The sequence below is a fragment of the Theropithecus gelada genome, chromosome 10 (genome assembly GCF_003255815.1).
Source record: "Theropithecus gelada isolate Dixy chromosome 10, Tgel_1.0, whole genome shotgun sequence".
Classification (NCBI taxonomy): domain Eukaryota; kingdom Metazoa; phylum Chordata; class Mammalia; order Primates; family Cercopithecidae; genus Theropithecus; species Theropithecus gelada.
In genome coordinates this window covers 28,596,629-28,614,279 of record NC_037678.1, presented here as the reverse complement: position 1 = coordinate 28,614,279, position 17,651 = coordinate 28,596,629, and the positions used below count along the sequence as shown (strand labels likewise).

The 17,651-nt window shown below is 41.7% G+C and overlaps 2 pseudogenes and 1 gene segment (V, D, J or C); all 3 read left to right on the top strand.

The window, feature by feature from the left end:
* Positions 1-17,651, top strand: part of LOC112633745 — a 674,114-nt gene that overhangs the window by 541,372 nt on the left and 115,091 nt on the right.
* On the top strand, positions 3,634-4,142 carry LOC112633750 (annotated as a pseudogene).
* LOC112633125 lies at positions 4,813-5,856 on the top strand (annotated as a pseudogene).

Sequence of the window (17,651 nt, the reverse complement as noted above, 5' to 3'; positions counted from 1 at the left end):
GGAATGTGCATTGTGAAGTCGTGGCGTCATGCAAACCTGTGTAAATTTCTGTTAGCTCTATTCGATATAGAGTACAGCTTATCTGATGATTTTTTGTTGTCTGGATGATCTGTCCATTGACTATAGTGGTGTGTTGATCACAGTGGGGTATTAAGGTAGGTCTTCCATTATTATTAGTATTATTTTGTTTCTATTTTTTATTTTTTGAAATGGAGTTTCACTCTTGTTGCCCAGTCTGGAGTGCAGTGGCGCGATCGCAGCTCGCTGCAATGTTCGCCTCCCGGGTTCAAGCGATTCTCCTGCCTTAGCCTCCGCAGTAACTGGTATTACAGGCATGTTCCACCATGCCCTGCTAATTTTTTGTATTTTTAAGATACTGGGTTTCTCCGTGTTGGTCAGGCTGGCCTCGAACTCCTGACCTCAGGTGATGCACCCGCCTCGACCTCCCAAAATGCTGGAATTACAGGTGTGAGCCACCGCGCCCGGCCAGAGTCTTAAAAAGTTTAATACATGGAAGCAGGGTAGTAGAATGGTGGTTACCAGAGACAGGGAGGTGGGAGAAAAGGAGATCTGTAGGTCAAAAGTACAAAGTTGCAGTTATGTGATTATAGTTAATAATACTGTATACTGGAAATTTGCAAAGTGAGTATATTTCAGATGCTGTTGTCTATATGAGAAGATAGATGAGTTCATTAGTTTGACTGTAGTAATTATTTGTGTATATATGTATACATACAAATACATATGAAGGTTTTAATATATATGAATCAAAACAGGCTGCTCACTTAAATATATTCGATTTTATTTTAAAAATAAAAATATGAAAGAAAAAAAAGCATGCATATAGTCTTAAGCTCAATTACCGATATAAATAACTGCACTGCTAATCAGAACAGTGAATTAAATGTGAGTTATGTTTGTTTATATTGTAACCTTTCCTTTTATTTTCATACGTTTTCTTTTTACAATTTTGCAAATATTTAATGAGTTCACAGTGCAACTATGTATTAAACATGCTCAACATATTTTAGAAGTGGTGAATGTCACAAGTTTTAGGTCATAGTCACTGTAAGAATGTTCCCTTGGGAAGTGTTATTTTCTGTTGGTTTGTATTTTAAAACATTCACCACCACCAAGAGATAGCCTGGGTTTTTCTCATCTTCACCCACCATAAATAATGTTATAATGAGTGCCTTTGAGCATATATCACTATGGGCAATTAAGCATACTTCTGACAGCTTCTGAGATTTGGAATTGCTGATCCAAAATCAATGAGCATGTTAAAATATGACTTTTTTTTTTCTTTTTTTTTTTTTGAGATGGAGTCTCACTCTGTCATCCAAGCTGAAGTGCAGTGGTGCAATCTTGGCTCACTGCAACTTCCGCCTCCCAGGCTCAAGCGGTTCTCCTGCCTCAGCTTCCCAAGTAGCTAGGATTATAGGCATGTGCCACCACGCCCAGCTAATTTTTATATTTTTAGTAGAGAGAGGGTTTCACCATGTTGGCCAGGCTGGTGTCGAACTACTGACCTGGGGTGATCCACCCGCCTCGGCCTCCCAAAGTGCTGGGATTACAGGCGTGAGCCACTGCGCCCGGCAAAAATCTTATTTTTATTAATTTTATGTAATAGTACTAGTACCAGTTTTCCCACACTTCACACTACAATTAGATACTATAAATTTCATTAGTTCTTGTCTATATATACAGGCCATAAAATCATCTCATTGCTCTTTCAATTTGAAGTTTCTGATTACTGTAATTCCAAATTTACCGTGTCACGTTTATTATATAGTTTATATTACATTTGGTGAACGCTATTTTCAGTCTCCTTTAGTATGAGTAAATGGAATATGTGTGGAAACAAATTCGGTTTTATATAAGAGTATCTTTCCTTGTACAAGATCTGTTTGAATTAGGCAAGAAAAATACCACGTTCACCCAAACTGTACAATGTCTGTGTCCGTTTCACCCTAGCAATGCAATGTGAATAGAATCACACTCATATCTGTCATGACAAACTAATGCCTTATGTACAACAATCATTCATTTTGCATTGAAAAATCATTTTTTATTTTTTCAGCTACATGTGGTCAATTACTCTTTTTATGTTGCATACCTTCCTATTGCATCGAGGACTCTTTTATTTTTCAATAGTTTTGGGATACAGGTGGTTTTTGGTTACATGAGTAAGTTCTGTAGTGGTGGTTGCTGAGATTTTAGTGCACCTGTTCCTGACTGGTGTACACAGCACTCACAATATGTACTCTTTTATTCCTCACCCCCTCCCACCCTTCCCTCCGGGTTCTCAAAGTCCATTACATCATTCTAAGTCTTTGCATCCTCACAGCTTAGCTTCCACTTACAAGTGAGAACATATGATACTTGCTTTTCCACTCCTGAGTTTACTTCACTTAGAATAATGGCCTCCGGCTGCCGCCAGCAAATTGCTACAAAGGCTGTTTCATTCCATTTTATGGCTGACTGGTATTCCACGGTGTATATATACCATATTTTCTTCATCTACTCATTGGTTGATGGGCATTTTTAATTGATAGGCATATGGTTGATGGGTTTTATATTTTTGCAATTGTGAGTTGTGCTGCTATAAACATGCATATGCATCTGTCTTTTCCATGTAATGACCTCTTTTCCTCTGGGTAGATACCCAGTAGTGTCATTGCTGGATCGAGTGGTAGTTCTACTTTGAGTTACATAAGAAATCTAGAAGTTATTTTAATACAGATAATTGCAGTTAATTCTCCATCCAGTTTTCCACATTGGTTACTTACTACCACCGATTTGAGGCCATTTTTCATTTATATTACCCGATCATTTTATTCACTGTCACATTTCTACCAGTATATGCTGCTTCCAAAGCATATCATGTGAACAGTTTAAAATTCTGAAACTATAATTCTTTGTTGAAGCATTTGTAAGTTTTACACAAGCCCTTATATGATCTGTTTTGATTTTTAAATCATTTCTTCTATTTTACTTATATTTACGTTTCTTCTTAAGATTTAATCTTATACAAACTTTATAGATAGAAAGATGTTGGGAAGCTGTCACATGGTCTGTTATGTTTATTGTGTTGTTTTAATAGACCAAACTCATTGATGAAAGAAAAGAGAAATCTTGATAGTTTTTTAATTATATAGGACACTTGACATAGAAAATTGAATGTTGAAAGTACTGCATCGTTGCATGTAGAGTGGTATGGATTCAACTTTATATGCGTGAATTATATTTGTAATGTTTGAATAGTGGATTACAGTTTTAACATGCTTTCACTTCATTTGGTCCTGTTAGGTAAGCAAGGGACCTTGTGTGTTGGAAAAAGAATTACTTCGGTGCAGCCGCCCTAGAGGAGCTGGGGGAGGGCGCTGGCCCACGAGGCTCATCGCAGACAACGTGGCGGCAATGTCCGCGAGCCAGGCCAGTCCCGCGTCCACAGCTACGGTGTCTTGCCCGCAGCAGGGCGGCCTGGGCTTGGCCTGCCTCCGGTTTTCTAGAAGCAGGCCCGCGGCCGGGGCAGCTGCAGAGGCTCCAATGCGTCTCTTTCTTCCCCAGTCAGCCTGAGCCAGGGGAGGCCAGGCAGCCCGAGTGTCTGGAGCGGGGGTCTGCTGCCCGAGAATGAGAATTTTCTTCACCAGAACATGGAGACTGTTCAATCACCAGGAGCACAAAGTTTTCATTGTTGGGCTGGATAATGCAGGGAAAACTACCATTCTCTACCAGTTTTCTTTGAATGAAGTTGTACATATATCTCCTACGAGAGAGTGATTAATGATACACGTTTCCTAACGTGGGATATTGGTGGCCAAGAATCTCTTTATTCTTCCTGGAACACCTACTATACTAACATAGCGTTTGTAATAGTGTGGGAAGTACAGAGAGGATTTCTGTAACTAGAGAAGAACTCTAAAATGTTAGTGCTTGAGGACCTAAGAAAAGCCTGATTGCTGAGTTTAGCTAATAAACAAGATGTTAAAGAATGCATGACTGTAGCAGAAATCGGACAGTTTTTGAAGCTACCTTCTGTTAAAGATCACCAGTGGCATATCCAGGCATGATGTGCTCTAACTCGCGAGGGATTGTGCCGAAGACTTGAATGGATGATGTCTTGACTTAAGATTAGATGATCTCTACTGACCTCTTCTCATTGACTTTGTATAAATGAAGTGCTGGACTTGACCTGAAAGCTACAAAAATTAATGGTTTCGATACATTTATAATAAGCTGATTTAAACTTTTTCTGTAGGAGGACAAATTAAGACCACTTATTTGAAACGAAAGATGGAGAGGGAGGAGGAAGAAGAGAAAACAGCCGGGTGGCAGCGGCTCTCTCCCTGGCGGAGGATGGACAGGAAGGTGGTGGTGTGCGACAATGGCACCGGGTTTGTGAAGTGTGGATATGCAGGCCCTAACTTTGCAGAACACATCTTCCCAGCTTTGGTTAGAAGAACTGTTACCAGATCAACCACCAAAGTGGGAAACATTGAACAAGGATTTTTTTTTTTTTTTTTTGAGACGAAGTCTCGCTCTGTCGCCCAGGCTGGAGTGCAGTGGCCGGATCTCGGCTCACTGCAAGCTCCGCCTCCCGGGTTTACGGCATTCTTCTGCCTCAGCCTCCCGAGTAGCTGGGACTACAGGTGCCTGCCACCTCACTCTGCTAGTTTTTTTGTATTTTCTAATAGAGATGGGGTTTCACCATGTTAGCCAGGATGGTCTCGATCTCCTGACCTCGTGATCCGCCCGTCTCAGCCTCCCAAAGTGCTGGGATTACAGGCTTGAGCCACTGCGCCCGGCCCTGAACAAGGATCTTATGGTTGATGATGAGGCAAGTGAATTACGACTAATGTTAGAAGTTAACTACCCTGTGGGAAATGGCATAGTACGAAATTGGAATGACATGAAACACCTGTGGAACTACACGTTTGGACCAGAGAAACTTAATACGGATACCAGAAATTGTAAAATGTCACTCACAGAACCTGCTATGGACCCAACCAAAACAGAAGACTGTAGAGGTAATGTTTGAAACTTAGCAGTTTTCCAGTGTGTATGTAGCCATCCAGACAGTTCTGACTCTACGCTCAAGGTTTACTGACCGATGTAGCTGTAGACTCTGGAGATGGTGTGACTCACATGCCCAATAGATGAAGGTTTTTCTCTCCCTCATCTTACCAGGAGACCGGATATTGCTGGGAGAGGGATATAAATAGAAGCAGGTTGCTTCTATTGCGAGGGTACGCCTTCAACCACCCTGCAGATTTTGAAACGGTTCACATGATTAAAGAAAAACTGTTACATTGGATATAATATTGAGCAAGAGCAGAAACTGGCCTTAGAAACCACAGTATTGGTTGAATGTTACACACTCCCAGAAGGTCATGTCATCAGAATCGGCAGAGATTTGAAGCACCAGAAGTTTTATTTCAGCCTCACTTGATCAATGTTGAAGGAGCTGGTGTTGCTGAATTGCTTTTTAACGCAATTCAGGCAGCTGACACTGATACCAAATCTGAATCCTACAAATACATTGTGCTTTCTGGAGGGTCTGCTATGTATCGTGGCCTGCCTTTACCGTTGGAACGAGAACTTAAACAGCTTTACTTAGAAGGAGTTTTAAAGGGTGTTGTGGAAAAACTTTCTAAATTTGAGATCAGCATTGGAGACCCACCCCGCAGAAAGCACATGGTATTCCTGGGTGGTGCAGTTCTAGCAGATACCATGAAAGACAAAGACAACTTTTGGATGACCCAACAAGAGTACCAGGAAAAGGGTGCCCGTGTGCTGGAGAAACTTGGTGTGACCGTTAGAAAACTCCAAAGCTTGTTCCCAACATACCCATAATGCTTTCTTTTTTCCTTTATTGCCAATCTTTGAACTCATTCAACTTCAGGACATGGTAGAGGCCTCTCTGTGCCTTTTAGACTGGAAAGGTCAAGTTTTATTCTGGTGTCTTGGGGAAGCTTTGTTAAATTTTTGTTAATGTGGGTAAATCTGAGTTTCATTCTACTGCTTCCCTACATAGACAAGAGGGCTAGGATCCTGTCCTTGTTTCTTTTAAGTAGGCATTTAGATCATTCCTGTAGGCTTCCTATTTTCACTTTACTGCTCTAATGTTGCTAGTTGTAATCTTTAGCACACTAGGTAGTATGCCTTTATTACCATAAGAAAAAATCTTTTAACAGGAGCTTTTACTACATATTACTGGGATGGGGGGCGGTTCGGGATGGGTGGGCAGCTGCTGAACCCTTTAGGGCATTTCCTCTGTAGTGTGGCGCTTTCAACTGTACTGCTGCGGCTTTAAGTACCTTAAAGCTTCTCCTGTGAACATCTTAGGGAAATTTTAGGTTCAAAGCTAAAGTGTTTTGGGGTGATTTTTTGTTGGGGATGGGTGACAGTGGATGGTCTTCTGATTTTTGAGGTTTTCTCACTGGAGTACATAGAGGAACTTTATTTACTGTACTTTGACAGGTTTTCTTCTTGTGCTCCGCCTGAAGCTGTTTCCATATGATATAAAAAGCACAAGTGTAGTATTCCATTACTATGTGGCTTAGGGATTTGTATTTTAAAATCAACCATGTTAGCTGGGACTAGACTCCCTACAATCTACTAATGGAAAAGTAACACTTAAAAATCCTTTTGGCAATTCAAATTACAGGTTTAAAAGTGCTTAAGATCTGGTGTTTTGTTAATGCTTCTGTTTATTCCATAAGCATTAAGGTAACCCATTGCCAGGTATCATCCTTGCAAATTATTCTTTTATGTAACTGACCAGTGCTTAATAAAAGAAGCAGGTACTTTCAAGTAGTTACTGGCAGTAGGTTATAATTGGTTTAAAAATAACATTGGAATACGGGACTTGTTGCTAGTTGAGTAATTTTCATTAGTTTTTTTGTTTGTTTTGATTTGAAACCTGAAGTAGAATGAAATTTAAAATGTTGGCCCAAAAAAAAATCAAGATTTAAATTTTTTTTATTTTTTTATTTTTTTATTTTTTATTTTTTTGAGACGGAGTCTCGCTCTGTCACCCAGGCTGGAGTGCAGTGGCCGGATCTCAGCTCACTGCAAGCTCCGCCTCCCAGGTTCACGCCATTCTCCTGCCTCAGCCTCCCGAGTAGCTGGGACTACAGGCGCCCGCCACCTCGCCCGGCTAGTTTTTTGTATTTTTTTTTAGTAGAGACGGAGTTTCACCGTGTCAGCCAGGATGGTCTCGATCTCCTGCCCTCGTGATCCGCCCGTCTCGGCCTCCCAAAGTGCTGGGATTACAGGCTTGAGCCACCGCGCCCGGCCAAGATTTAAATTTTTAATTTGTACTGAAAAACTAATCATAACTGTTAATTCTCAGACATCTTTGAAGTTTGAAAGAGGAGTCTTCGGTATTTTGTAAATGTTAGCAGACCTTCCTGCCAGTGTCAGAAAATCCTATTTATGAATTCTGTTGGTATTTCTTGGTATCTGAAAAAAATATCAAATAGTACCCATACATGAGTTATTTCTAAGTTTGAAAAATAAAAATAAATTGCATCACACTAATTACAAAATACAGGTTCCGAAAAAAATATTTTTTTTCTTTTAAAGAAATGTTTTTAAACTAATAATGGCTTTGAAAGAAGAGGCTTAATTTGGGGGTGACTAAAATCAAATTATTGACCTGACGATCTCTGTTTTGTAAGAATACGTAGTTAGCTTAAATAAGCAGTAAAAGATTAGTTTTAATTCTGTAGCTTCTGTTAATATTGTGTTTTTTTGTCTGTTTTACCTCAATATGAACAGATAAGTTTGCCTGCATGTTGGAGATGTCTCAGAACACACGAATAGCCCACACTAGATCTTGGGAATGTGGATTTTAGAGTCAATTTGGAATAAGTTCTTATATAAATACCCCCAGCCTTTTGAGAACGGGGCTTGTTAAAAGGATGCGTATGTAGGGTCAGTACCTACTGGCAGTTGGGTTCAGGGAAATGGGATTGACTTGGCCTTTGGTCCTTTGGTCATAATTTAACAATGTGGGAGTAGAAGACAACAAAGGATGGAATGGACTCTTAAAGAGCATTTATCATTTGTCTCTTGAATGTAGAATTTGTTTTTGATTTCAAAATTCTGCCTGTAAACATGACAGTTAAAATGGTGTGTTATATATATATGTTATAATTTATAAATTCCATTTTATAATGTTACTATTCCAAGGTGAAATAATGCATTTGAATTTGGTATTTGGGTGGAGTATTAGGTTTAACTGGAGTTGTTGTCAAGTATGAATCACTCAGGAAAAAAAAAAATTCTGTTTTCAAAAGCAATCTGATTCTTTGCCCTTGAAACTATTGTTACTTAAATTTCCAATAATTGAAAATTCTAAATTTTTAAATTAGAATTGCCAATATTTTGACCTTTGAGAAGGGTTTCTTAGAAATATATTTAGTAATGTCCCCAAGACATTAGTCTTAACATTTAAACTTTTTTCTTTCAAACATGGTATTGGTTGTTCACTTTTATACAGTTCTGAGTACTCTTAATATCTGGAAAGTATCTTGAGAATAGTGGAAAGCTAAACAGTCTAAATTTAACATGAAATACTTCTTTTTGATTCAGAAAAAATCAGGTTTTTTCAAAATCAAAAAAAAAAAAAAAGCAAAGATGAAGTCTCACCTTCCAGTTTGCTTTCTCATTAGTTTTTCCAAAGTAAGTTATTAAAGCCGTGATATTTTTCTCATAACGAATCCTCTCAGGGCGTTGTGTAGCCTGTGGTAAGTACAAAGGGAGAGGAAGACATTTTGAATTTTCAGAGCTTTATTATCAGTATAACCCTCCCTAGTTGAATGTTGTTTTCTTGTTCCATTAAGTCAAAATACAAATCAGCACAGATACTCAGTTTTCAGTCTTTTAAAATGTAGTGTTACTTATGAAAAGTATTTTGGTTAAGGTTGTGTGTGTATTTTGTATACACCTCAAGTTAATGGCGTTGATTTATGTTCTAAAGAAAAGCAAATTAGACAAATAATAATATCCTTTGTTATAACCATAATGTGATAAGTATTGGCATTGGTGTTCAGTGCCATTTTATACTTTCTCCCTATGTTCTCTATATTGTACTAACCAACCTCCCAAATCATTGAGCTGCTTGTTTAAAAAAAAAAAAAAAAGAAAAGAAAAGGAAAAAGCATGACATTGTGTATCGATTTTTTGTTGTTGACCAAAATCACACACATGGAAATGTGTCATTTGACAGAGTGGAATAGCAATCAGATTCTCGGCTTAGTATTACTAATGGATAGGGTTGTACAATGAGCAACTATCAGATTATTCCTTTCACTGATTCTCTTATGGCATCTAAATTAGTGAATAAATTATGAATCCATTAATCATGGAGTCAAATTATGATTAAAATTATTAAATGAATGCTCAGCATTAATTGAAAATTGTTGTGTGAAACATGTCTACCCAGAAAAGTAACATTCTACAAATACTATTAAACAACTTAGCTGTATTATTTTTAAGTATTATATGTGAAGCAGTTAAAGTGAATTTCAGAGTAAAAGTAAGGCATGTTTCTGAGGAACGTGGATAATACCTTAATTTGCAAATTTCTCTTTTATTTTGGTATTTGGAATATAGTGTGAAATTTTTTATTTCTAAATGTTGTATCTTCTATTATATAAATGCATTGTTTGGCAATTATAAAATTGTTTCTCAAATTAATGTAAGAATTTGGCTTAAAAATTGATTGATACTTCTTAGATTGTAACATGACCCAGAACACTCCGTGTTTGCTTAGGGTATTTTTCTTCAGTGCCTGAAAGTCAAAGGTATTCCTGTCACAACTGGAAACAAACTGATCCTAAATGTGTTATAACATATTCTTGGGTACTCTATTTGTGTATCTTTCATGCCTTGAAAATCTAAAGGTTAATCCAAACTCACATGTTTTAGCATATTTGAGGGGGAAAAAAAAAACTACTTTTAATAGCAGCCTTTTAAATTTCATGAAGAATTTGGTGAGGAATAATAGTATACACTTAAGTATTGACAAATCTTTGAAAGTTTTTTTCTATAAAATGGGAAATACTCAATATCTAAACCCAGGTCAGGCAGGGAGATCAGTATTTAACATTGTATGTTTTATATTTATAACGTTCAAAATGCAAGCGTAACATTTAATCTTTGTCCACGTGGTTTTACAAAAGTAAATCTGAAATTACCAAGCTTTTCTCATGTGTTCTCATACTTTCTCAAATCACTGTGAAGAATTACTTGTTATCTATTAAAAATCCCCTTCACTCAAATCTGTATTATGGTTTCACCAGACAAATATTCTGTGATGTAGCCCAGAAAATCCACACTTTTTGTCCTTTTTATTTTTTTAATTTGAATAATCATGTGCTTAGTCCCTTGGATTGCTGCCACATCAGTTTAACATGGTATCAGCACATTCCCATGTCATCAAGATGTTGGCTCGGATTTATTCTTAATTGGATGTTTGAAGCATGCACTACCTTGTTACAGTTGGTTTAGTGTCTGGATGGTTGACATGACACCATGAGATGATGTGGAGTTTTATACCACATTTATAAAACATGATTTTGTTTTCTGTCCTTCAAGGTAAGCATGAAAAATAAGGTAGTATCTGTGTACTTGTACATAAATCCAAAATTATAGTTGGGAAAAAATAAATTTATATGTGGAAATGTCAAAAAGAAAATTACTTTGGGTCAAGAAAGGTTAATTGATTATTATGACTTTTGATAAGTTAGCAAATTGGTCAAATCTTAGATTCAATTTTGGGCTAACAATAGTTCTATTTTAAGGTTTCAATGAGGACTAAATGAGAGAACTTAATAAAAATAAATTACATTCTATATATGTTTATTATGTCATTATCTCCTGACTCCCTTTGTAGGGTTTATGAATCAAGTCTCATAGAAGTTTAAATCACTTGTTAAATGTCACTTATTTCAGAATCAACAAGGACTTACGGTTTTTTATTTTAAAAACTGCTCTGTAAAATGTGGAGTAAATGACCAGTGCCATTATCCAGTTCAATGTGTTTATTTTACGTCAGAGAAATCTGAGTCACAGAAGGCTTACTGTGTCAGCCCATGGCCAGGCCATTAGGTTTTGAGGAGGTCGGAAATTGTGTTGATACCTTCTTTTGTATTTTGAGATGTATTGATATTGTGAGTACAAAAATGATGATTTGGTAACAGCATAAGTGTGGTAATCCAGCAAAATACATTATATTTTGAAACAGGAATATGACTGATTTTGAGTTTTTGTTTTGTTTTAATCTATGAGAAATACTGCATCTCACATTTGCCATGTTTAAAAATGTATGCATATATACTCAAACATTTATTTTTTCTCCTCCGAATAGCATCAGGTGCTGTTCGGAGGAGAAAAAAATAAATGAGAGAGTGAATATTTTTACAGGATTAATATTTCAATGTAATTTCTGAAATTAAAATGGTGTTACATAGTTTAGTTTAATCCATGCTTTTCATAAGAATTAACCTATGTGATTACGTTTCAAAACAAATAACCAAAACAAGATGAAAACTGTTTATTCTTGCAGTGTGTGACTGATCAATCTAAGTGCTAGATGAATTTTCTAGCATTCATTAACCTTACTCTCTCATAAAAATTCCTGTGGGATGAACTGATAATTTGGAGCCTATTACTTGCACAAAAGCGACACCACTTGCCCTGTTGGAAGAACTAGACATGCAGTTATGTGAGAAGTAAAATAATGCAATACGTCTTTACAGAAAATGTATTCTGAGAAGAAATAATGTTTTAAATTAAAAGTAAATTATTAAAGTATTCACCAACTGCTTTTCAATGTTTTATATAAACAAATTAGAATTGTTTTTATAATACAAATTTACAAATAATCGTGGGAAGATTTACAGAAAGCACCTTGATTAAATAGACCAACAATTATAAAGTGATACGAGAAGTATTTTACAATATATATTTACTAGTCAAAATACTGCCTTATAACTTATTCCAAACATAATTTGATGCAATAGAGCAAATTTAGAGGAAAGCTTTATTCATATAAGAGTTCTCAAAGGAATTTTTATAGAATCATTGGGGATTACTTTTGAAATTTTTTAAAAAATACTAATGTGTTAAAATACTCATAAAAGGAAATTTATCATCTTAACAATGTTTAAGCGCACCGTTCAGTACTGTTAAGCATATTAATGTCACTGTACACCGTCTCCAGAACTCTTTTCATCTTGCAAAACAGACTCTGCGCTCATTATGCAACTGTTCATTCCTTTCCCACTCTCAGCTCCTGGCAATCACCCTTCTTTCTGTCTCTAACTTTAGGTACCCCATATAAGTGGAATTATACAGTATGTGTCTTTTTGTGACTGGTTTAACATAGCATAATGTATTTTATGTTGTATGTGTCAGAATTTCTGTCCTTTGTGAGGCTGAATAACATGCCATTGTATATCTGTACTACGTTTTGTTTCTCCATTCATCCGTTGGTGGTTACTTAATTGCTTCCACTTCCCTGCCATTGTGAAGTGAACACTATTGCTATTAGCATGGAGGTACAAATATTCTGAGACTCTGCTTTCAACACTTCTGGATAGATTCCCAGAAGTAGAACTGCTGGGTCATATGTTGGTTCTATATTTAGTTTTTGGAGAAACTGCCGGTTTTTTTCTTTTTCTTTTTCTTTTCTTTTCTTTTCTTTTCTTTTTTTTTTTTGAGACAGAGTCTTGTTCTTGTTGTTGCCCAGGCTGGAATGCAATGGCAGTCACGATCTCAGCCTCACCACAATCTCCGCCTCCTGGGTTCAAGTGATTCTCCTGCCTCAGCCTCCCAAGTAGCTGGGACTATAGGCACCTGCCACCGCCCAGCTAATTTTGTATTTTTAGTAATGACAGGGTTTCTCCATGCTGGTCAGGCTGGTCTCTAACTCCTGACCTCAGGTGATCTGCCCGCCTCAGCCTCCTAAATTGGTGGGATTACAGGTGTGAACCACCATGCCCGGCCACCATCTTTTCTTTATAAATTACCCAGCCTTCCGTATTCCTTTCTAGCAATGCAGCAAATTAATACAGACACCAGCCCCACCATCCTTCTTCAGGACTGTCCTGGGCAGGACCTGTGGTCATCTCCGCTGGCCTCTGTCATTGGCACCTGCACGGTGGGTCCTGGATTGACATCACTCACTCCGTTTAGTTTCCCCTGTTGGAAGGAAAGGCACCAAGGGCCTGCCCTACTCTCTGCTCAGTATCCTCCAGATAACTGGCCTTCAGCCTGCTTACTCTGGGCTGATCTCCAGTCCCCTGGGGCCCTGCTGTGCCCCCAGGCTCCTCCTCTGAGATCAGATGGTTTTCACTTCTCTGGCCTGAGTCAGGGATGGTGGGTGGGGGCAGTGACTCTTTACTGGGTTCATTTGTGTAAATGCAGGGTGGTCCTCCAAAAGGAGGGGCAACAAAGATGGGCACACAGCAAAGCTATGGGCATGTGTGCCACAGGCCAGTGTCCCTGGATGCCTTGTTTTGGGGAGGCCGGGGCTGAGGCAGGCAGCCTGACAGGCCAGAATGCCTGAGGCCCTGACTCTGAGCTTGTGTCCCAAGGGATGCAGTGAGCACAGACCTCCCTAGAATGGGGCCTGGCCCACCAGAAACCCAGCCCTGGCCCCTGCTACCAGCTTGTCCTTTCTCAGCCTGTAGCTCCAGCCAGATCTCTGGAGATGAGCGACCCTGATGACCAGCAAGGCCAGCCCAGCCCTCCTTCATCTTCCTCCTCTTGCCCCGTGCAGCCTGGAAAAGGAGTGTGGTGTGAGGGTAGCCATGAACAGTCAGCTCCCCTGGGCCGAAGCCCCAGAAACGCTGCTCCAGGGCCCAGGCAGTTCCAGGGGCACAGCCCTCAGCACAGAAGGGCCCAGGCTGTGGATGTGGCCTGCGGCGGAGGGTGGAGGCCTGGAAAGGGCTTGGGTGATCCAGGGGATGTGTGGAGGCCTGTTCAGAGCCAGCTGGTGACCACCTGCTCCCAATCTAGCCATCAGGCCCTGCCCTGCAGTGGGTTCAGCTGCCCTGTGTTTGCCTTCCGGGCCCCAGCCCAGGTGAGAGGATCCTGGCACACCTGCTGGCCGCAGGCTGCCCTTCCTCCTCAGGCAGAGGAGATGCCCACTATGCGCTGTGCAGCCAGGAGCCAGGGTGAGCTGAGCCTCTACCTGCTGCCCCAGGGGAACCCTGCCACATTTCTCTTAGCCTAACTTAGCTGTGCATTAACCTTCCACCTGTGCATTAACCTTCCACCTACCCTGCACTAGGCTCACTGGGGCCCCCTTGTGGCTGCTCACGGCCTTGGCCCCTCAAGTGGGGCCCTGATGTCTACTCCGCCTGCATTTGTCCTCTGTGGACTTTTGTCCTCTGTGCCACCTCCTTGGGTGGCACCCACCACTTGCTGTGCTGAGCTGCTTCTAAACCCCACAGTGGGCTGGGTGCAGTGGCTCACACCTGTAATCCCAGCACTTTGGGAGGCTGAGGTGGACAGATCACCTGAGGTCAGGAGTTCAAGACCAGCCTGGCCATCATAGTGAAACCCCATCTCCACTAAAAATACAAAAAATTAACCGGGGGTGGTGGCGGGCACCTGTAATCTGTAATCGCAGCTACTCAGGAGGCTGAGGCAGGATCACTTGAACCTGGGAGGCGGAGGTTGCAGTGAGCCAAGATTGCGCCACTGCACTCCAGCGTGGGTGAGAGAGCGAGACTCCGTATCAAAAAAAAAAACAAACTAAACCCCATGGGGGAAGATTGCCTGTTTTTATTTATAGGGTCTTCCTGTTTCACGTGAGGAGCATCGCAGGATGCATCTGTTATGACATGAAAGGCCCCAGGTCACTGGAGGCAAGAAGAGGGATCTTGAGAGGCCGCCTGGGAAAGAGAACCGAAAGACAGTGACAGCAGTGACAATGATGACAGCGGTGATAATGACGGCTCACACCTGCTGTGTGCTGGACACCGTTCTGGACACTTTATACAAACCAGTGAAGAGAGTGGCTGTCAGCATGAGCAGAGCTCTGGGGACACGGGAATGTCTTACAATGGGGCTCCTTCCTCCACCTCCCCAGAAAGCCTTTGGTAGACCCCACAGCTTCAGGTACTTTCGGGTGAGTTTGCGTGGGAGTAGAGTGTGAGGCATGCAGGCCTGAGAGCAGGGGGCAAAGCCTGTCCTTTTGGGGTCACTTCACCCTCACAGGGACACTGGGGCAGTCTTGGGATCCCCCATTACATTGAGGGAATGACCAGGGACCCCCAGAGCTGGAGCACGGTGCCCAGGCCATGGCCGCAGCATGACCTGGGCCATCTGGGGGTGCTGCTCCACCTGCCATAGCCCTCCCAGCACCCCTTGCTTTCCAAGTCCCACCCAAAGCCCCAGACCCCTCAGGTCTCCTATATCCCCTGTCCCCCTAAAGTCCTAAAGACTTCCCAAGGTCCTTTAGGCGTCTGGAGATTCCCCAAAGCTCCCCAGGCCCCCAAGGCCCAAAAGATCCTCCAGAGACCCCCCTCAAGGCCTTCCCAGGTCCCTCAAAGATTCCCAAGGCCCCCCAGGCCCTTTAGGCCATCCTAAGGTCTCCTAGGCTCTCTAGATTCTCAAGACTCCCCAAGGCTCTATGTGGCCCCCAAGACCTCCAGGCGTCCCTGCATCTTCTAAACCTCCAGGAGACACCATCAGCTGCTGCCTCTTCTGGGATGTCCATGCTGATAGTCCTTAGGGGTGAATCCACCTGTTCAGCTCCTTGCTTCCTGCCACCAGCTATTGGTTCTGTGCTGACCTATGTTGTGGTGTCTTAGGGTCACCTGACCACTAGGTATAGTCACATGGTGTCAAACGTGGCTGCCTACAGTACCACCATAGGAGAGATGGAAGTGAGTTCTGCAGCACCCCAGAGCTGGTCTGCAGGCAGGGAGGCCTCTCCAGAAGTGCCCACGAAGCTGCCTGGCAACCTGGGTGTCCCCAGCATGGGCCCCTTTAAGCCTGCTCTGGGAGAACAGTTTGTACAACACAGAGGGCTGAGGCTGAGTGTGATCTTTGTGTGTGTGTGTGCGTGTGTGTGTGTGAGAGTCACTGTCGCCTAGGCTGGAGTGCAGTGGCGCAATCTCACTTCACTGCCTCCTGGGTTCAAGCATTTCTCCTGCCTCAGCCTCCCTAGTAGCTGGAATTACAGGCGTGTACCGCCACACCTGGCTAATTCTTGTATTTTTAGTAGAGATGGGGTTTCTCCATGTTGGCCAGGCTGGTGTGAACTCCTGACCTCGGGTGATCTGCCCACCTTGGCCTACCAAAGTTCTGGGACTATAGGTATGAGCCACTGCTCCCAGCGCGTTCTCAATCTTTAACAGCTCCCCTCCGCTCCTGGAGACCCATCCACAGCCAGCCCTTGCTCAGCAGCCAGGGGAACCAGCAGTCCCTACCTCACCGCTACATGCCCCTCCTGGGGATTGGGGTCTCTTTTAGCAATACGAGTGCCAGGACGCTTCCCTCGTCCTCTCTTCCTGTTTCCCTCATCTGGAGGCCTAGGCCGGTCATCCAGCCAGCTTCCACCCAGCTCTTCTCTCTGCACACAAAGACTGACCCCATCAAGCTGTGCTCCCTGAAACACACCCACAAACCACAAACTCACCTCCTCGTTGCCCACAGGATGCCCACGGGCAAAACTGTCACCAAGAGAAAGGAGGAGGGGCCCAAACTGGCCCTGTCTGCGTGGAGAAAGAGCCTGCCTGGGGCTGAACCCTGGTTGTGTGGCCTCAGGTGTGAGTCCCTTCCCCGTCTCCCCTCATTGCACACCTAGGGTGATGACGTGTCATGGCCCGGGGTTAAGAGGGACTCTCTGGGCTTGACTTCTGGCTCTGCTGCACACTGGCTGTGTGACTCTGAACAAGTAACCCTAGCCTCTTTGTGCCCGAGTTTCCTTGTATGTTAATAGGGATTAAACAGAGCATACCACCAAGGTCGTTAAGAAGAGTGAGTAAGTTTATGTTTATAAAGGTTTTTTTTAATTTTATTTATGTTTTTAGACAGTCTCACTTATCACCCAGGCTGGAGTACTGCGGCGCAATCTCGGCTCACTGCAACCTCTGCCTTCCAGATTCAAGTGAGTCTCATGCCTCAGTCTACTGAGTAGCTGGGATTACAGGTACCTGCCACCACACCCAGGTAATTTTGTATAGTTTTGGTAGAGACGGGGTTTCACCACGTTGGCCAGGCTGATCTTGAACTCTTCTGACCGTAAGTCACCCGCATGCTTCAGCCTTCCAAAGTGCTGGGATTACAGGTGTGAGCCACTGCACCCGTCCAGGATTCTTTGTTTTATTCTTGCTGATTTGAGTTCCTTGTAGATTCTGAATATTAGTCCTTTGTCAGATGCATAGTTTACAAACATTTTCTCCCATTCTGTAAGTTGTGTGTTTACTTTCGTGATTATTTCTGCTATGTAGAAGCTTTCTAGTTTAATTAGGTCCTGATTATTTTTTTGTTGCATTTTCTTTGGAGCCTTCGTCATAAATTCTTAGTCTAGGCCAATGTCAGTAAGAGTTTTTCGTAGGGTTCCTTCTAAAACGTTTATGAGTTCAGTACTTAGATTTTTTTTTTTTTTTTTTTTTTTTTTT